The 22,924-nt window shown below is 33.9% G+C and overlaps 1 protein-coding gene and 1 non-coding gene across 2 annotated transcripts in view; both read right to left on the bottom strand.

Annotated features, from left to right (window-relative positions):
- Window positions 1-22,924, bottom strand: part of KLHL1 (kelch like family member 1) — a 393,181-nt gene that overhangs the window by 183,962 nt on the left and 186,295 nt on the right. The window lies entirely within an intron of this gene.
- On the bottom strand, window positions 12,056-12,162 carry LOC123392259. Its single transcript, XR_006606969.1, has one exon. It is a non-coding gene; the product is annotated as a U6 spliceosomal RNA (small nuclear RNA).

The following is a 22,924-nucleotide window of genomic DNA, read 5'->3' as shown; positions in this document are numbered from 1 at the left end:
GAATTTGTAGCAGTTGAAGGAGCTGACACCGACTATTACAAAAATCTCTAAACTGAATTCAGATCATTTTCCATGCATCTTATTCCTAAAGGTCCTGGTACCATCTGAGGACAGTACTCCATAGGATAATTAAGTGACTCACAGTTTACACATATTATTCTCACAATGGCTCTAAAAAGTAGAAACCTCTTTGACTTTCCATGTTTGCCTTTTGGGGACACCCCAGCAAGAGGAGTAAAATATTCTAAATTTACACAGCTTGTAGTTGAGAAGGGCTTCACAGGTTTTCATTCTGGCTCCAACATTCATACTAATCACTACTAAGTCATGTTGTCTCTCAGTATGGCTTAAATAAAATGCTGCTGAAATATTTTGAATTTGTATTGATTATCATAATACAATTTCTTTAATTTGGGGAGGAAATTTACCACCAATAGTTCATATTTAACCTGTTTTCTGTAATAGCTCCTGTAGCTATCGTACAATTTCTGTCATAGTGGAATGTCTTACTAAAACAACTAGAAAAAAAGAAAACTATCTCATGGTTATTCAGAAAAAGAAATTGAGAGAACAGTTAAAATTACTTTTCTTCCATTCTTCCTATGTTGGGTAAATTCAATTTGTTTCCTACCTCTAACCCACATAAAACACATTTAAAATAATTATCTGGATTGGTTCAGTTTCAGGTTTGTATAATGTTCATGAGAAGTCTTCAAGCAAAAATCTTGTCTAATGCCACAAAATGTGAATATAATCTAGAGGCTGATTTTTCAAGTGTGGTGTGCAGATCATGTGTTTACTATTAGTAACAACGCTGATTCTACGGCAGTGCTGTTTGAGTTTCATAAATTTTAATCACTATCCTTTAATTTTTAACTCAGTTTTTAGAATGGTCTGTCGGGGGGGGGGGGATGCCTGGGTGGCTCAGTGGGTTAAACGGCTGCCTTCAGCTCAGGTCATGATCCCAGCATCCGGGGATCTAGTCTCACATCGGGCTCTTTGCTCGGCGGGGAGTCTGCTTGTCCCTGCTTCTCCCTCTGCCTCTGTCTACCACTTTGTCTGCCTGTGCTCGTGCTCGCTCACTCTCTCTAACAAATAAATAAATAAAATCTTTAAAAATAAAATAAAATAAATTTGCCTGTGGGGGAGAGCACCATGCACTGTAATGTAGGGATGATCTTTCTTCGGTTTATTTTCTAAATTGGTCAAATGCTAGAGCTGGTTGGATATCAATTGTAGTTATTAATATTGAAAATTGAATATGGTGACTTCTTTCTATCATTTATCTAAAAGCACTTATTGATGATTCACTCTGTGACAGGACTTTCTGTTAAAAAGTAATGAGCCCTTGATTTCAATTGGCTTAGACCACACCAAAAAAAGTCTCGGATTCCTGCCGATTAACTGTCATTTGAGATGGTTGCAACTATGATGAACGTGGGATTTTCTACTTCCTATTTTTAAGATATTGAATATATTATTTAATACTCAAGTTGGTGAGATGGATAGTGATTACTCCCTTTAATAGGTGAGAAAAGTGAGTCAAAATAAGATTTCTGGCCTTAAACAGTTTCTAAAGTGCTTATATTAAAAATCTGTGGGGCACCTGGGTGACTCAGTGGGTTAAGCCTCTGCCTTCAGCACAGGTCATGATCTCAGGGTCCTGGGATTGAGCCCCTGCATTGGGGTCTCTGCTCAGTGGGGAGCCTGCTTCCTCCTCTCTCTCTGCCTTACTCTCTGTCTACTTGTGATCTCTGTGTGAAATAAATAAATAAAATCTTAAAAAAAAAATCTGGGGCTTCTGGGTGGCTCAGTCAGTTCAGCTCCAGCTCAGTTTCAGTTCAGGTCATGAAACCAGAGTCATGGGATCAAGCTCCATATGGAGCTCAGCACTCTATTTGGAGTCTGCTTGAGATTCTCTGTCTACCCTTCCTCCTAATCTGCTCTCCTCCTGTGCTGGCAATCTCTCTCTCTCTCAAATAAATAAATTAAATAAGTAGATAGATAGATAGATAGATAGATAGATAGAATCTTTAACAACAATGACAAAAAATCCAGGCAGTGTGGTTTTGCAAAGTCCATGCATGTTCTTAATCAAATGCTAGCTAGCTCCTTGCCAAAATAATCACTGATAAATGGTTGGGAGTGGAACACTGGAATAAGTTAAATCAAAGTTTTACAAATATACACTATCACAGCAACCCAGAAGATCATTTAACATTATTGCCACACTAATTAATTGATGTCCCCAGATTAACCCTGTGTACCAAAGTCTCCCAAGGAACTAAAATAACTGGCATAAGAATCTTGATCAGCAAACTGTTCTCACATGGTGAATTTTTAATAGGTAAATACACTACGTGTTTTCTTTCTTTCTTAACATCCCATGAGAACTGCCACTTATTAAGCAGTCACCAGGGTCCCACAGGACTCACCTAATGAGTATTTGACAAGGTTGGACATTTTAATTACAGAAATGAGGCTATTTCTGTGACTCAGGATTCCTGGGGGGAACTTTTATTAACTAAAAATCATCAGAAAATCCATAGTGCCCGTTTTTATTTTATTCAGTGGGTCAAGGAATAGGGGACTTGCAAAATGTATTGACAGGAATATTTGTGAGAAAAATCTCCATGTTCTTATTGCCCCTTCAAGACAAAATTGATCAATGTATGATCAATTTAATTAAGCAAATTAATATGCAGGAAAATAGGGCTACAATGAAACATTTAAAATTAATCAGCTTATAGTGATGATATTTTGAGTGGTTTATTTTAATTTTTTAATTTTTGCTTAGTTTTACAATTTCTAAATTTTCTGGAATTAGTATTTTTTAATGAGAAAAAATTATAATTTTCCAACTATAATGTTCTGGCCTTTATTTTATCTTGAATAAAAAGTCCTTTTAAATATGGTTTTGTTCTTATTCATTCATTCTCTTTGGTACTGAAATTGAATAAACAAAGGAGGTAAAATTTCTTTTTCTTTTTTTTTAAAGATTTTATTTATTTATTTGACAGAGAGAGAGAGAGAGAGATCACAAGTAGGCATAGAGGCAGGCAAAGAGAGAGGGGAAGCAGGCTCCCTGCTCAACAGAGATCCCAATGTGGGGCTCAATCCCAGGACCCTGAGATCAAGACCTAGGCCGAAGGCAGAGGCTCAACCCACTGAGCCACCCAGGTGCCCCAAAGAGGTAAAATTTCTATCCTGATTATCATACGTAATACTTTCTTCAGTTGTAATGAAAATTCACTTGATAGTAGTTGTTACATATACTTTGGACATCTTGCTCCATCTTTTCAAGTCTACCTAAAATAATATAACTCATGATGGATTAAAAAAAAATATATATATACACATATATATATATTTCACTTAGATTTTAGTTATATTAGCAAGCTAAGTTGGTAAGAATATTACCATATTGCCACATTTTTAAATCATCTGTCCCCAAAAGAAATGGGTTTATTGTTCTGATCTAAACATTTATTTTCACATTCATAATATTACCAATGATATTTATTTATTTATCTATTTATTTTTAATGATTTTACTTATTTATTTGACACAGAGAGAGAGCACAAACATGGGGAGTGGCAGGTAGAAGGAGAGGGAGAAGCTGGCTTCCTACTCAGCAGGGAGCTTACTGGTGTGGGGCTCCATCCCAGGATGCTGGGATCATGACCTAAGTCAAAGGCAGACACTTAACCCACTGAGCCACCCAGGTGCCCCTACTAATGGTGATTTTTAAACTTTCCCTTAAATCTCAGAAGTATAAATTATTTTTGCAAATTCTAACATGTATTTCTTCATAAAGCTCTGATGTAATCTTTGCCTCATTAAGCAAACAAAAAAAACAAACAGAACAGTTGACTGGTTGGCAGTGTAGGCCCATTGATGGCTAACATTTGTAGACACAGATCAATAACACAATTTTGAATATTTACCTGACTACTCTTCTTTTTAAAAAAAATTTGACCTTTTTATAAGTCTTAAATAAGTGTGTTATTTTACATAGATTCATGAAGACTCCCAAAACTACAAGTGAGTCCACTTTACTGGCAATTAAAATACCATAGAAGTGTTGACGGTGGGGTTGTAAGTTTTCAAAATGGCAAACAGTTATGATAATGTTCTGAACAGAAGATATTTCCCTTATTTCTTCTATTTACATCATAATTGTATTCTTCAAAAAATAAAAACCTGGAAATATTTAATTCATATAAAATGCTAAAAATATTTTGTGTTTATATGTAAATTTTGCTCTTACTTTCAAATATTTCTGAATAGTTGATTCACTTACATTAATGCTTGACTAGATATTTGAAATTTATGGGTGAAATGGACAAGTCTTCATTGTGCACAATGTTGCAATAAAGTTGCAATGTAGATAATACAGATTCTCTGAAGAAAACTGGAATTAACCAAAAACATGCTAATTTTATGAAATAGAGACTGTTAAAGAGTGTTCAGGGACCTTGAAAGGAGTTAAAGCTTTATACTGCAGAGAATGGAAAACCAATTCATAGAATTCTTAGCTTTATACATAGGAAGATTATATTAGCAGGATGCAAGATAGATCATAATAAAGCAAAATAGAGATGGGGAAAATTTTGTGAAGTGAGGTCTTAGTTTGAGTTGTGGTCTGTGAATAATTACTGAAGCCATAGGCCATGGAAGTACTGAATGAATATAGATAGTTAGGAGAAGATAAAAAGAACAAAACTCTAGGAGTGAAGGGCAGGGGATGGTGAGAGTAGCCAAGGAAAAATATTGGGAAACATTTTCAGAGATTCATGAGAAGAAGTTGCAGATTAAACTGTAATTATCAATTATTAGTATTGTCATTTAAGTCTGAACATGGTGGGGAAATGGTGTATGAGAAGAGATGGCATTAGAATTTGTTCCTTGGGAAGTTACCTTTTTTTCTGTGATCTGATTCAACATTTCAGTCAAATGTATAAACCAGGAAGTATAAAAATTATATAGTTAATTTATTCCCTAAATTTAGTATGGGAAGAATTTGAAAAAAAAAATGTGAAAAAACTTTCACTAAAATAAAAAAAAAAAACTTTTTGACAAATAAAATGAAATATATAATATATACAATTTATGAGCTATTGTATCTTTTCAACAAGTATAACTTGTTTAATTACACAAGGGCCAAAAGAAATGAATATTCATTACACTAGCTGATTTAGGGGATGTTGGTTTCTATTATCTTTGTTTCCATTTGCAAATAAAGGCTGAAGAATATAATAAGTGAATTCCTATTTATCAATGTTTCTTCCAAATTGAACAAATAATATAGAGTTGATTACAGTATTTTGCCAATCATTTTACAGTGTTAAAATAGATATTTGTCCCTTTTTAGACTAGGTTTCCTTTCTACATTCAAAATATCACTTAAAATAATCTTAAATATTAATGTATTTACATGATACATATAGCTAAAAATACTCATTCTATTTAAGGTAAATCCTGGCTCCTAAGTATGGCTTCAACTGAATTATGACAACTAATTATTTACTTTCATTATATATAAGTAGTAGTATATAATAGTATAATAAAATAATATATTAAAAGGCGGAATAGCTCATTGGATGTTCAAAACAGAGAGAGAGAGAAGGAAAAGAAAAGAAAGGAGGACTAAAACTGCAAGTTCAATGCTTACTGATCATATTTTACCCCAGAGAAAATCTTAACTGCCTTTAATTTATGGCAGAATTTATGCAGAATAAGCACACCTTGAGATGCACAGAGAATTTATTCAAAATGGATCTATGTCCACATAAATAATGTTTCTGGAGTGAATAAATAATCCAGTTGTAAAATATCTTGTCTAATATTATTCCAAAGAATTTTCTTTCAAAATTACAGTTTAAGGGAGGTTAATAGCAAATACCTCCAGTAAAGAAAAGAAAGGTTACAAAATATACACAAAATGACACCATTATTAAAACAGAACATATTCAGACTTTGTAGTCATTATTGTTGGAGAGAGTTTTAAAAAAAAAACAAAAACACACCTTATCTTGAAATCCAGATATTTTCTCACTACAGTCAAAATATTTTCCAAATAGTTTACCAAATATCATTTATATAGATCATAAAAATGTTCCTATTCATTACACGAATGACAGTGGGTGACTTGGAAATAATTTTAGCATTTTTTAATGGAATAAAAGTCTCTATATTTTAATGTACAACTATATAATGAGGATAAAATATAGAATTTCATTATAAAACCCTCTGAGTTTGTGAAAGCCATTTTATAAAGCTAGTAAGAACAATGCATTAAATCCAGAAATTATCAGTAATTAATGTTACTACATTCTTTCTATCCATTGTTATTCTTCCTTTCTTTTCTTTTATTTTCTTTCCTTTTCCCCAAGCTTCCTATGAGGCTTTAAATCAACTATGAAATCTTTCGTAAGTTCTTTAGTCAAGAGTCCCCTCCTTTATGGTCTCCAAGTAGTCTGGCCAATCCCACTGCACTAAAAACTTTCCTCCTAGAAAAAATATTGTCATATTTAACATTGCCTACCATCTCTAACAAAGATGCCTGGAAGCTCTTAAAGTACATTTACTGGATTACCTTGGCCTCCGAAATTTAACAATGTTTCATAAATTTCCAGTGTTTGCGAACCACATAGTAAATGGCCAATATACCACAAAGAATTTAATACTAAGTTAAAACATATATTAAACATCTCTCAGAGGGTAATATGGTGGTAGAGTAGGAAGACCTCATCCACAACACAACTAGGAAACTATCAAATCATCCAAAACACTTCAGAAATTGACTTGAAGCCTGGAAAAACAAACTCCACAATTAAAGGTAGGAAAGAGGCCACAATGAAGAAGGTAAAAAATGCAAGTTTAGAAGAGAAATGGATAGTGGCTGCTGTGGTGGGGAGGGAGCCTAGGTTGTGGAAAAGGGTGAGATTAAAATTAGCCCCACAGTTGCAAGAACTCATGAAATTTGGCTCCTCTTTCTTTCCAACACAACTGCTATGGGGATTTGTTTTCCCCATAGCAGTTGTGTTGGAAAGAAAGAGGAGCCAAATTTCATGAGTTCTTGCAACTGTGGGGCTTAAAGTCTAGAGGTCTAAAGGTCAGTGGGCTTGGCTCAGGTAGAGCCCAGACAGAGGTATTGGGGCTGCTTCTGGATAGAAGGCAGAGCAAAGAGTCTGTAGACATATAGCATGGAAACAGTGATCTAAAGAGGGCCTAGGGCACACAATAGGGATGTTGTTTGCTTATCTTGAAACATGTCCCAGAAAAGCAGCATTCACAGACTCCTCTGGGAGCAAAGCAATTGGCAGGTGCCATTTCCTCCCCTGCTGCCCAGCATAAACTCAGCACCACCTCAAGGAACCTAACTTGCCTACATCAAGCCCTCCACATGACCTGGAAGAATTGCCCTTCCTAGTCATAACTCAGTCCCAGCAAGGCAGGGACTCCTCCACCTGAGGACCAGCCCAAATCTCTACTCCTACTATGTCTTCCAACCAGAGTTTTATAGGGCCTTGGTTCTGGAAGCAGCAGTGACAGGTCTCATTTCACAAGCATACCAGAGCACACATAGTTAAAATGTGCCATATTCAGGTAAGGGACCAAACACTGCCCACAACAGGAAAAGTGAGACAGATAAAGCAGACAGAACACAGTAGCAGAGCACAAACAGCATACAGTGGAGACACTCCCTGAAGTATCAGGCTCTGGGGAACAGGGGACATTATACTTCAGGCTACTATAGGACCTCTTTTTCATAAGGCCACTACTCTCAAGAACAGGAGACATATTTCCCTAACACACCGAAGCGGGCACAAAGACTTAGATAAAATGGAAAGACAGAGAATTTGTTCCAAAGGAAACAACAGGACAAAGCTCTTGCCAGATATTTAAGTGAAACAGATATAAGTAACATCCATGATAGAGAATTTAAAGTAATGATGATAAGATATTTACTGGACTTGAGAAAAGAGTGGAAGTCATGAGTGAAATAATTAACACAGAGATAAGTAATAACAGCAGAGATAATGGGCTCAATAAACAAAACGAGAAACAAGATAGATAGAATGAATAGTAGACTGGAAGAAGCAGAGGAACAAAATAATGATCTAGAAGACAGAGTAACAGAAAGTAATCAAGCTGGACAAAGAAGAGACAAAAGAATTATGCAAAATGAGAATAGCCTTAGAGAAATCAGGGACTCCATCAAATGTAATAACATTCACATTATAGAACTCTAGGAAGAAGAAGAGAGAAAATGGGGGCAGAAAATTTGTTTGAAAAGGTAATAGCTGAGAATATCCCTAATCTGGGGAAGGATACAGGCATCCTTCCCCAGATTAGACCCAGGAGGCCCAGAGAACCTCCAACAGAATCAACAAAAGCAGATCCACACCAAGACATATTATAATTAAAAAGGCAAAATATAATGATAAAGAAAGAAAACTTAAAAGCACTGAGAGAAGACAGTTACCTAGAAGGGAACCCCCCAGAAGGCTACCAGGAGGTTTTTAGCAGAAACTTTCAAAGCCAGAAGAGAGTGCCAGGGTATATTTAAATTGCTGAATGGGAAAAATCTGCAGTTACATACTCTATCTAGCAATAGAATGAGAGATAAAGAGTTTTCCAGACCAACAAAAACTAAAGGAGTTCATGACCACTAAACCAGCTCTGCAAGAAGTATTAAAGGGGACTCAATGGAAAGGAAAGACCAAAGGTGACAGTATGAAGGTAGAAAACACAAAGCTGTGAAGAAATGAATATTTTTGTAAAATATCAGACAAGGAACTCCCAAAATAAAAGGATGTAAAATATGACACCATATACCTAAAATGTGAGGAGAAAGAGAATAAACAATGGTTTCAAACCTAAGTGACCATCAACTTAATATAGATCGCTATATGCAGAACATATTATATACAAACCTAATGCTAACCACAAATCAAAACCTGCCAATAAATATGCAAAAACTAAAGAGAAAGGAATCCAAATATATCACTGAAGAAAACCAGCAAAACACAAAAGAGAGAAAGACAAGAAAGGATCAAAGAAAATCTTCAAAAACTACCCCAAAACAGGTAATAAAATGGCAATAAAAATGTATCTAGCAATAATTACTGTGAATGTAAGTGGACTATATACTCCAATCAAAAGACCTAGGGTGAGCAACATGGACGGGACTGGGAGAGAGTATGCTGAGTGAAATAAGTCAAGCAGAGAGAGTCAATTATCATATGGTCTCACTTATTTGTGGAGCATAACAAATAGCATGGAGGACATGAGGAGTTAGAGAGGAGAAGGGAGTTGGGGGAAATTAGAAGGGGAGGTGAACCATGAGAGACTATGGACTCCAAAAAACAATCTGAGTGTTTTGAAGGGGCGGGGGGTGGGAGGCTGGGGTACCAGGTGGTGGGTATTATAGAGGGCACGGATTGCATGGAGCATTGGGTGTGGTGCAAAAACAATGAATACTGTTATGCTGAAAATAAAAAAATAAATTAAAAAAATACCTAGGGTGACAGAATGGATAAAAAACAAAAAACAGGACCCATCTACATTCTGCCTATAAGAGACTCATCTTAGATCTACTGACATCTGTAGATTGGAGGTCAGAGGATGGAGAAACATCTATCACACGAATGGACATCAAAAGAAAGCTGAAGTAGTAATACTTACATAAGGCAAAATGGACTTTAAAACAGAAACTGTAATAAGAGACAAAGGACAACATTATATAATAATAAAATGGATAATCCAATAAGAAGATAAAATAATTGTAAATATTTATGTGCCCAACTCAAATATAAAACAAACATAAAAAAACTAAAGTTAAACAAACATAAAAGAACTATAGTTAATAACAAACATGAGGAAACTACAAAGTTTGGAGGGTAATTAATTTTTGTCATGCTCTCTCCTTCCCTTTCTGTGTAAGTATCTATTCACTCACACACCTACACTCAGGCATACAAATACATGTATATACACAAACACAAATAGACACAAAACCATTTTTCTGCTATCTATTGTTTTCTGCAAACTTTTTTTTTTTAATGTTTCCTTTGGTATGACATTATGTCTCATATCTTTCTATGGCAGTAAATTATCCTACTGTCACATTGTGGTAGCAGCATAGCACTATATTTTACTTCACATGTGAGGCTTTTAGATAGTTTACATAGTCATTTCAGTGATGTACTTTACTAACATATCTGAAGTGTACTTTATTGTCTATACATCTGTACTTATATGTGTATTTCTATAGCACTGATTCCTAAAATTGGGATTGATTTTTGTGGGGTACCCCACACTTGCTGTATTGATCAGTATGTAAGACTAAATTGCTTCCAGAACTTACATTCTTAACAACAATTCTTGAAATACTATATTTAACTTCACCTTCCCAATGACTGCTATTGGACTTAAATTTTATTGATTTATTTGTGATAACATTGTAGGAGGAAAGTAAAATAGCATATTTGCTCTAATTTTTGTTTATTTAATTGGCACTAAATTTTAGTACATTGGTTTCCTTGGTTTTTATGTTTTGCCACATTTTTTAATTCATTGACTAATTTTAAAAAATAACTTGTAAATCTGTTTCATGTTATTACATGTAATCTTTTTTTTTTTTTTTTTAAAGATTTTATTTATTTATTTATTTGACAGAGAGAGATCACAAGTAGGCAGAGAGGCAGGCAGAGAGAGAGGAAGGGAAGCAGGCTCCCTGCTGAGCAGAGAGCCCGATGCGGGACTCGATCCCAGTACCCCGAGATCATGACCTGAGCCGAAGGCAGCGGCTTAACCCACTGAGCCACCCAGGCGCCCCACATGTAATCTTTTTTCATTAAAATTTTTAAATATTTTCTCCCAAAATGCTATTTGCATTTTGTCTCATTACAGCATGAACTTTTATATACATTGTTTATTTTTGACTTCCCATAAAATTGAATGTTGCATGAGAAACAAAGTAAATAATTTTTTTATTTATTTGTTTACTTTTCTTCCTTTGCTAGCACTTCACAAAAGATTTATATAGTCACTTGATGTTAGTTAATTGCAGATGTTCTGGATAACTGGACTCCTTTCATGAAACCACAAACCTAAAACAGTTTAGAGTCAACCACAATAATACAATATAATTAAAGGTCAGGCTCAACTGGACTTAGTGTCTAATCTCTTCTGGTGCTTTTTGCCTCTCTAACATTTCCAAAATCCTCCTTCCTAAGAGTCGAAAGGCAGCCACATCCTAAAGAGATTACTGTGGTGGCCTACAGCAATTTTCCCTTCTAGGGTTCCCTCCCACAAATCGCAAATCGATTAACTACATTCTCCTCTCTCTCATCTCTGTAAGACACAGTTTGTAGAATTATCAGACCTAAAATCTTTTAAGGTCATCGTTCAATTATAGGAGCAATATTCATGTTATTTATTATGATAACAGAATCCCTTCAGAGATAATTGTCTACTAGTTTACCAGCTCTTAACTCAATATTATTTCTCACATACTCCATAATCAAACATACAAACTATTTACAATTCTGGGAAATATTTTGTACCTCTATGAACTTTTGGAAATACAACTTCTGTGTCTTCGTAGTATGTATCTGAACTATAAAACTGGAAGAAATGGCCACTTGTCTTGCACCATCATGGGCTAAGTTGGCATTTTGCCCCAGGGGTAGCAAGTACCTGAGGTTTGGCTAGTCTGTATTTCAGTGTTACACTCAATGAAAAGAGCTCTGAAAAAAGAAAGAAAAGAAAAAAGAAGAAAAGAAAAGAGTTTCTGGAAATTCTACTCCTTTTTCTATATAAGTAGAATATTCTTTCAAAGCATCTACATATCTTATATGCAATATTTATGTCTTTCATTATTTGTATGGTTTGTGCTTGTTGCAGACGAGGATGATGATGATGATGGTGGTGGTGATGATGATAATTACTATCAGATGGAAACATTTTTATCTGGTATCTGGGACTGATTTATGTCCAGAACAGATATTGCCAATTTTCCATAACTGATTCCTTTTTTTTTTTTTTTAATATGGAATGATTCACAAATTTGCATGCCATCCTTGCACAGGGGTCAAGTTAATCTTCTCTGTATCACTCCAATTTTAGTATGTGTGCTGTCCAAGCAAGTACTGATTCTTCTTTTTTTTACCTGACATAGATTGAATTCTAACTATGAACTTTAAACTGATTGCATAGGTTGTTGATTTGTCATTTTTTGTTCAGTGGTCAAGTTACTTGAGTGGAAAAGATAAATAAGACAGATGGCAGGAAAATGCATACTGGGTACATTAGTGACACCAATTTTCTCTGCAAATAGATAGACTCTCCCATCACACAGCCAAGGCCAGATCTGCAGGAGGGTCTAATAGTAAGTTCAGGGAAATGTCCTGAGACTTCAACCCATCTGGGTAAGCAAACCGGGGAAGCCTGAAGCAATATTCAGAGCCCACTGTCCAAAACAATGTACTCAGATATTTCTGTTCTCTATTTGGCCCTGCCTCATCTTCAAGTTTAGGTTAAAATTGGCCCCCACCCCCCAAAAAAGGTTGAATATGTTTCTTTCAGTTCTGCTTCTTCCATTACTTTAACTACTTAGCTGATGGAAAAAAATGGGGTGCCCTCATTTTTTTGATGGCCTAATGATGTCCTTTCACACCTCCAAAGTAGAATTCACTTTCTTACACAATCTGCCTGCTGGTACTAAAGATGATATATGTCAAATTGGTGTTTACATTGGGTCTAATTTTTACTTGATTTGGCAGGTTATTGTTTTTTTTTAAGAGTTTTTTAGAGTTATTGAGTTATTATAATTCACTAGCTCAAATGCAGATGAACTTTCCTCTTTATTCTGTGTGTTTTTTTTTTCATTCATTTTGGAGAGTTTTGTGAAAGGAGATATGAAAACAGTGCTTACTCTCTTTACTAGAATTCCCACTCATTTAAAACATATGCAAGCTTGTCTCTCTCTAAACACTGGAAGACAATAAGTGAATCCTTGGTTAACCACATTGTAACAGAAAGTTAAGAAAGTAAATAAATGTTTAAAGACATAAATCATTAGTCCATTTGTAGTTTACAGTATTACTTAACAGATATTCAGACAGAACACAATGAAATGGTATAATGAAAGTGACATTCTTAAAGAAATGTCACCATGAAGGATTAGGCAACATTACTTCACACATACAAGAAAGTAAAAAGGGGGTAAAAAATTTTCTGCAAAAATATCTTTTGGTTGAAAAAATTTAAGAACCTCATGAGTAATCTAGTAAGGCATAAATGGGTTTTCTTGGGTATTTGTATTTGTTTTGACATATTAGAAAATACTAGATTTTACATAAATTTCTGTCTTGAGTATACAGATATGCCCCTTTATACCAAACATAATCACAGAACAGAGTAACAGTGAATGAAAAAAAAATCTTGTCCACTGAATTTTTCATTCACTAATGTTCTTAGGGGGAAAAGATGGAGGTCAGCAAACATAACTGTTTGTTCACATATTATCTCTGACACAAAACCCCTCACAAACATAAATTCTCCTCTGTATGCACTCATAAAGTAAAGGTTCCACATGAAATAAACAGGAACATTAAATATACAAATACATAAGCAGTCATAAATGTTAACCCCATCCCATTTTAGCATATTCATAAGTCCATTTCTGCATAACAATTAATGCCTAATGCTGTTTCAGCACCAACTTGGCTAATAATGAGACTTCAGTATGTGAAAATGTAAATGATTTTACTGACCAAGTAACAGGGGACATATATTTCTTTTCCATAAGAAAATATAGCCAGTAAAAAACTAGAACAGGGTTGCAATGACAATATTTTTCTTTGGAATAAATTAGAAACCTCTTTCTTCAGTAAAAAGAAACATTATCAAACACCTTACTAGAAATCTGATAAAATAAAGTTACACTGCAGATCAAGTCACTCTCATTGTCAGCAACATGATTTATAAAGCATGTGTCTTGTAGGACATCTACTGATGCGTATATAATCCTATAATCCCCATTCATCAATGTGAGTGCAATAATATGGTTCTCTTCAGCAGATCTCAATCTTGCACAGCAATATCTTAGGTGTTTCAAATGAGCATTGGCTACATAAATGTTATAGTATATGGACTGAGAGTTGGTATAGTTAAATTAATCCAGGTTTATAGTTCTTTCTGAAGTTATTTCATAGTATTCCAAATCTATGCAACAGATCTCAAAAGTTCTGTCCTCCCTATTTGATGAATCTTGGTCATTTCAAAATCAGTGTGAAGACTGCCTCCAAATCCTAGCCCTGTTCTTATTTTTTCCTTTTCTCAAATATTGTGTGGGATTTTAATCCCCTTTTTCTCTCATTCATAAACTTATTCTATGATTTGTTCACTTGCCTTATCATTCAATCAAAACAATACATTTTTTTTTTCAAGTTGTAGGTGATGACTTTACTGACCAAGGTGAGGTAGACCAGTAACTTCTAACTTTTAGAAAAACTAATGTCTCATGGAGATGAGGAATAAATAATACACATAAAGTATAATAAGTTCTACAACAGATAAAAGGACAAGATTACATGAAAGTATAGAAAAAGTGTTCAGGTGGCTAGGAGATATGCAAGTGAACATTTAGTTTAAGTTATATTTTAAGGTTGAAAATTAAGTTGTAATTTTGATAACATATAGAAGGAAAAGCAAAAGGCTTCTTTTTTTTTTTTTTGAAGATTTTATTTATTCATTTGACAGACAGAGATCACAAGTAGGCAAAGAGACAGGCAGAGAGAGAGGAAGGGAAGCAGGCTCCCTGCAGAGCAGAGAGCCCTATGCAGGACTTGATCCCAGGACCCTGAGATCATGGCCTGAGGCGAAGGCAGATGCTTTAACCCACCAAGCCACGCAGGCACCCCAGAAAAAGGCTTAAGTAGATGGAGAATAGTGTGTGAGGATACAGAGGGATGAAATATCACGGAATGGTGTGGAGCTATAAGTATTGAATATTGCAGGGTAGCAGAGGTCCAGGGAAATCTGGTAACATAACTGGAAAAGTAGGTAGGCACCAGATTGCAAAATCACTGTCTGCTAACAGTTTATACTTATTACTGGGGAAACACTAAAGAATGTCTAGCTGCCAATAGATTTAATCACATTTGGATTTAAGGAAATTAATATGTGCAGGGGGAGGGGCAAAGAAAGAGGGAGAATGAGACTCTCCTCTGAGCAGGGAGCCAGATGCAGGGCTCCATCCCAGGACCCAGAAATCATGACCTCAGCTGAAGGCAGATTCCTAACCAACTGAGCCATGGTGCCCTGTTGTCAGGCTTTATAAAAATTGTATTGCCATATTTTTCAATGGAGTAAAAATAGCACTTTATTATTTACTTTTCTTAAGTTAGGTGGCTAACAAGCATGACTAAACAATATATATTTAGGGGTACATGCATGTATAGTAAATAAGTTATAAATACATGTGGTTAAAACACGAAATTCTTACTATCCTCCAAGAATAATGTTTACCACTGAGGGAACAACAGATAGAAAGTATTTCATGGAGTGCACAGGTAGAATTGTAGTTAAGAAGTTTGATTTTTTTTAAGTTAGGTGCCATGATAATAGAAAGTTAATTAAGTATTATCCTGGTAACATTAATATATATTCTAAGATTCAAAATTTATAAAACAAACTGCTTAAAATGAATGAACAGTTACAAACAAAATATTTTAAAATAATACAAATGAATTTCAAATATTACATTATAAAATATTTTTAAATGAATTAGATGGGGAGAAAAATAAATAGAAGCTAATTCAACATCTCAGGTAAGAACAGATGAGAGATTTAACAGAGGAACTCTAGGCAAAAGAAAAGAAGTCAGGTTCAGTCAATGGTAAGAGAGAAAGGAAAACAGGACTGAAGGCTGCCCCAAAATTCAAGGTTAGAGGCACTCTGAAGAAGAAAGTGTTCATTAGGGTCTAACACTGCAGAAAATTGGAGCAGAAAAGTACAACTGGATTTTCAAACTGTGGGGGTCATTGGTCAATTTGGTCATATCTTTTCTATGCCTTAGTGCAGACTGAATCCATACAGCAATGGGGGTTCAAGATTTCTACTTTGGAGTTGCTTAGGGATGGTATTCTGGTTTGGAGAGCAGGTGCTGGGGTTCTTATGTTGGTATTGTGATTATAAGAAAATTTGAAATTTTTAAGTATCAACTAGAGATCAAAAAGTTACATTGTTAAGATGCTTTTATTTACACTTACATTACTTTTCAAAATGTCAATATTTGAACAATCATCATCGTCATTAATGATATTATATTGCTCTTTGAGGTCATTTTAGGAAGTGTTGATGGGAACGGAGATGATCTTTTGGCACTAAAATAGTTGAGGAGGAATCAGGATATAAGAAGGAGAATTAGTGAGAGGCAATATAGGGCAATGGTTATAGTTATAGACTTATAAGCTAATTCCCCTGATCTGAATTCTGCTTCCATATACTCATGAACGAATATAGTTCAGTGAGTTAATGAACTTTTCTTTGCCTCAATTTCTTTGACTGTAAAGATACTACCCATCTCATAGCATTGTTAGGATTAGAGTAGTTAATATATAATAAGAATATTTTTTGATTTATAGTAATCTATTCCAATTAGTAATACTATTTTGGTATAATTGTGAAGAAATTAAAATTGCTTGTCCTTTCTGCTTGCTAGGTAGCTAAGAAATATTATGCAACACTTGTAAATAAGATACATGGATGATTGTATATCATCTTAATGTCATATTGGTACATGAAAGTCACCATTGAAGAATTATTTAATTTTCCAGGAGAATATATGTTCATTTGATTCACCATTTCTATTGATTACAGCTTAAGCTCTGTGAAATTACATATTAACTTGAAGAATAATGATAGTTGCAAATAATTTCTGCCTGTGGAAAAGAGAAACAATAATGTTTCAAGTTTAATGCCATGTAGGACATTAATTGGCTTTGTCTTTAACTTTGCAAGTTTGTTTCAGCATTCTAATTCTGAGTGACTTTGGTCTCTTTATACTAGTTTACCACCCTCCTGATACTCCCATTCATAGGAAAAATTATATGGCATGTGCTTAATATATATTTGTGTGACTCATGATTTGCTCTCATGATTTTTTGCTTGTATTAGCATTATGTTTTAACGTTAGAAAGTGTTTGTTTATAATACACTTTTACCTACTTTCCCATCTTGTACAGTAATAGTAGTAGTAGTAGTAAGCCAGTATAAAATAAGGTTCAATAAGAAATTTAGTGATGTTGAAAGGAGGCAATCCTCATCTGGATATGGAAATATGATTAAAATATTTAGGGACCTCATTTCTTACATCTTAGGAACAGTCAAACTGTCCAAATTACTCAGGTAACCATTGCTTCTGTATTTTGTTCCAAAATATAAAGGCCTGGGGCACTGAACATCCCCTAAAGCTTTAGCATCTTTCTATAGCCTGCTCTGCTCTTTGTCTTTTGAAAGATACAGAGGTCCCATTTCTTTCTGTCTTGATCAAAAGAAACCTTATCACTATGAATTTGTTTAGTACGGGCATGCAGCAAGTCTTCTTTCTTTCTCCAGATAAGTTATTTTTGAATGATGATACCAGATGAAACCCAGATCAAACAAGCCTAGTAAATTCCTTTCTGGATTTATTTTGTAGACTTTCTATGCTCTATTAGACAGTATGCCTTGAGTTATGGGTGTATAGTGGAGAGAAAGAATGAGGAACAGGTAGATAGAAGATAAACAAATGTTCCTTAATTCCCAAGTACCCTGAAAAACCCTCAAAGTGTAATTTCCAATCAAACTTGATAGTCCATCATTATTTAAAGGACTCAGTGCCAACTAAGCTGAGTCATCTCCTTCTCATAATTAATTATTACAGGAAATTTAAGATTATACTGCAGAGTGGATGGTGATGGAGAAGTGAAGAGAGAGAAAAACATTTTGTTTAAATTGTATCAGTGCAAAACCAAGAGGACAATTTACAAAAGAAGGTATTTAACAGAAAAAAAAATCTAATAATAATAATAATAATAGAGGATGGCTGAGATCAAGAAGTGGAAGAATTAGATAGTTGGGAATAATACCTGCTCTTCTAAGATTAAAAGTAAACGTAGTGTGTTGATAAAAATATAATGATGCCTTTCATTAGCCTTGCTCTTTATGCTTCTTAAAATACTTTACATATATGGTCCATGTTTGATGTTGATTGCATTATCCCACATTATTTTACTTAAGCTCAGGCCAAAACATGTACCTTCTCCAGTCGTGTTTTTAAAAATCACTTTTGAAAAGTTACCTTCTTCTTTGGATAATATATTATTTTCAATAAAGCAATTCAATCATTGTAATCTTATAAGTAAAACCCAAAGCAGTAATACATAGTGGTTAATATTTGTGCTTTAATATTAAAATTCAGTATCTACAATTCACTAGCTGGGTGGCTTTTGTGGCAAGACGTTTAATCTTCTATCTTTGTTTTCTCATCTATAAAATGAGGACAATAGTTTTACCTATCTCATGGGGGTGTTTTTCACATAAAGGTTTTATGCTAAGCCCAGAGAAAGTCTTCAATATATGAAGAACTTTTATAGCTCAACAATAAAAAACAAATTAAAAATTAAAAATGGGCAAAAGAGCAGAGGAGATATTTCTCCAAATAAGATATAAAAATATCCATTAAGCACATGAAAAGATGCTGAATTTAATTAAGATTAGGGACATACAAATCAAAACCATAATATATTACTTCACATGAATGAGGTGGCTATAATCAAGAAGAAAGTCAATAAAAAAAAATTCGCAAAGATATAGAGAGATTCAAACCTTAGACACTCGTTTGGAATGTGAAATGGTGCAGCTACATCGAAAAACAATCTGGTAGGTCTTCAGAATCTTTAACTTAGAATTACTATGTAACAATTTCATTCCTGGTTACATAGCCAGGGGAAATAAAAGAGAGAGAGAGAGGGAAAGAGGGAGAGAGAGAGAAAGAGAGAGAGAGAGAGAAGAAGAAGAAGAAGAAGAAGAAGAAGAAGAAGAAGAAGAGGAAGAGGAAGAGGAAGAGGAAGAGGAAGAGGAAGAGGAAGGAGAAGGAGAAGGAGAGGAGAAGAAGAAAATATTTTGTCCACACAAAAACTTGTATACAAATGTTCATAGCAGGATTATTCACAATGGCCCCAAAGTGTAAATAACTTAAATGCCCAACAGCTCATGAATAGATACATAAAATGGGGTTCTAACCATGTGACATAACATTATTTGGTAATAAAACTAAATGAAGTACTAACACATACTACAACAGGAATGAATCTTAAAAACGTTATACCAAGCAAAAGAAGCCAATCTCAAAAGCCCACATACTGCATGATTTCAATGGGGGAGGGTGATTATTTATAGATACGAAGTTTCTTTATAAAGTGATGGAAATGTTTGAAAATGATTATGGTGATGGAGGTACAATTCTGTGAATATAGTAAAAAGCACTGAGTTGTACACTTTATTATTTTTTTTTGAGTTGTACACTTCAAATTGGTGAATTGTATGGTTGGTGAATTATTACCTCAATAATGTTTTTATAAAACATAAAATATTTGGAGGCAGGAAAAGGTTTACTCATTCTTGCACTATTATTTGTTGAGCCTCTACTGTTACCAGATAATGTTCTACTTGTAGTGACACTAAGGTTTTATTACTTAATGACAAAATGGCACTTATCCACCTTACCTAGAAATGCATTTACATTTCATGGAATTTCAGATTTAACAAGATATTTGGAAAATCATAAGGCTGCAAGGGACCACATGGGACCAGAATGATTTAAAATAAACCACATCATCTTACAGTTAATGAGACAGATCTCAAGTGAATTGTTCAAAGACACACAGTTTTATTAAACAGTTAAAAAGCTGAATCTTAAAATTTTCAGTGCAATTTTATTCTTTTTAAAAACATTTTCATTTTTTTATTAACATATAATGTATTACCAGCCCCAGGGGTACAGGTCTGTGAATTCCAAGGTTTACACTTCACAGCGCTCCCATAGCACATACCTTCTGCAATTTTATTCTTAAATGTTATCCTCCGTTTTGTTCAAAAGGGTTGAAATCTCACACACCTTCAACAATTAGGATATAGTTGGAAAAAAACTAGTTAAAAAATGAGATTGTTGGCTAAAATCAAAGCAGCACTGGTGGGAATATATTCTGGACAAAATATAAAAAAAACAAATAAATAAATGAAAGAATGCAGTCTAGATTCTTATCCCATGTTTTAAAGAGAGACAAGAGAAATTATTTAGTTTCTTTCTTTAAAACTGATTTATTATAGGGGGGCCTGGGTGACTCAGTCATTAAGCATCTGCCTTCTGCTCAGGTTATGATCCCAGGATAGGGACTTGGAATACAGATCCGCATCAAGCTCCCTGCTGGGTGGGAAGCCTGCTTCTCCTTCACCTATTCCCCCTGCTTGTGTTACCTCTCTTGCTGGGTCTCTCTCTGTCAAAAAAAAAAAAAAAAAAAAAAAAAAAAAAAGACTAATTTATTTATTATGTAGAGAGTCTGTGAAGTGGGAGGAGGGGAGGGAGACAGGGGAAAGAGAGAGAATCCCAAAGCAGGTTCCCTGATAATTTTGAAGCCCAAAATGGGGCTCGATTCCAGGACCTTAAGATAATGACCTGAGCTGAAATCAGCCAGCCTCTTAACCAACTGAGCCACCCAAATGTCCCAAGAAATTATCTAGTTTAGTATATCTATCTAACTGGAATTATTTGAAATATCTTTGTCAAGATTTGGACCATTTTTTCCCTTAAATCTCAGTGATGTTCTGTGCTTTCATAAATTAATTTAAAAATGAGCTTTAAGGAAAAAAATGAGCTTCAAAGAATGTAAAAAATTCTAAGTTATTATTAATTAAAATTTTAGGTTACAACATTTAATGTTAATATATGCTAATATCATATTTGTATAAAATTTTATTATTACTCATAGTTCAGATTAAAACAATAATAGCAACAAAAATAATATTTGGAGGACATTAGGTACCTTTCAAAATCTAATTTTGATATACATTATATTGGCTTTTAAAAATAAGGTAAAGTGTACTGTAGATTATGATAAAATTTTTTGTTCTTTGGTCAATATAATAAAGCTATTTTGATATTGGAGAATACCATTGAATGAAGAGTTGATGGTTGCCTTATGTTATTCTGTTCACCCAAGCTGATTCATGGAGTTGGTAAGTTTTTCATCTATTGATCTATTGGAAAATTCCTTTTATTTTGGCCTGGAACCTGAGGCTCCATTGATTCCTATTTCTGCTGTCCAGGCTGCCGAAAGACATATTTGTGAAGAGAAGTTTATAGATCTTGATTTTGTTTATCTTAAGTTATGGTTATTACCAAGTTTTATTTGTACTAAGCTAGAATATATCACTCATATTTCTGGCTTCTTGAAATAAAGTAAAGCAATAATCCTTGGGGCATTTTATGACTTCAAAAGTAAAAGAAAAGAATGTCAATTTACTATGATGAATTTCAAATAAGTTCCTCCAACTGTTCACGTTTGATTTAAATGACCTAGTAAAATAATATTCTTTCTTAAGTCAAAGATGTTTCCATTGGCTGACTACTAACCCATCACAAATCACTAAAGGCTTCTTACATTTGGAAGCGCGCCATTCAAACACACACGGCAGCATTAGTTACTTAAAAACCAAGCTTTAGAGTCTTTGAGAAAAGTTGGGATTTCAAGTTTTCAGTATTTAATAATATCCTTCCCCATAATCCTTCTGAATAATCAAGAAAAATGCACTTGCCAATGAGGAGAAAAGTATATTACTGTATCCTACAGTGGTATCCATCAGAAATACGACAAAACAAACTTTACTAATGAAGATGATATCCTAATTGTTGTCTATATTTTATTTATGCTTTTTCTAGCTTTGTGTCAATTTATATGTTTAAAATGTAAAATTTAATATGATAATGATGATCATAATGTAAGTATACATGTATGTGATCTGTGGAAAAGGTAGATTTTTAAAACAATGTAAACTAGGGTTATAGAGTTTACTACTAAAAAAATAACCTTTCTCTGGATTAATATATGCAGTCAGTGTTCATATAGATGTCTATTTGTGCATGTAAATTTATGCATATATGTCTTAATCAGCAACTCTATATAATAAAACCTAATTTTAACTTCATTAATTTTCTTCTAGTTCAATTGCAATATATTTATTTGAAAAGCATCTTCTACCTTTTATGTTATTCTCTGTATCCTCATCATTTAGTTATCTTCCTTTATTCCTATCCATTACCAGAAGTAAAAATAGAAACACTACTTTATAATTGATAATCAGCTTATTTTCCTTTCAAATAAAAAACTGGAGAAGAAACTGAATTCCATCTCTATCTATATATTTGGAAATCTCTTCACGTTCTTTTAGCTTTAGAGCCAACTAAAATACAACTTTTCTTTAACAATTGCTTAGAATAGTATAATATCTAGTTGGAAACTTTATTCAGTCTTCAGTAAATCTGCTTAGATTTGGTATTGATGAAATAGTTCATTTTGCTTTGTAAGTCTACTCTTCATTATTTTGAAGAAAACCTTTTCACTGATTATAAACTATATAATTCTAATATCATTAAAATATTTTTATGTTGCTCAAATAAATATCACCTTACATAGAAAGAGCAAAGAATAGTTATTAGTGGTTTTGGGGATAAAGCCCACCCACTAAAGTGTATTGTTTATTGAATTTACTTAGCAAAGTCAGGATTTGAATCCCATTCTTCAGACTTTTCTGATTTCTGCTTATTATTATCCAGCGACTTTTAATTATGATATGCTGTTTTATATAA

This window comes from Mustela putorius, unplaced genomic scaffold (assembly GCF_011764305.1).
Source record: "Mustela putorius furo isolate JIRA1106 unplaced genomic scaffold, ASM1176430v1.1 tig00000480_pilon_pilon_pilon, whole genome shotgun sequence".
NCBI lineage: Eukaryota > Metazoa > Chordata > Mammalia > Carnivora > Mustelidae > Mustela > Mustela putorius.
This window is presented reverse-complemented; position numbering and strand designations above follow the sequence as displayed.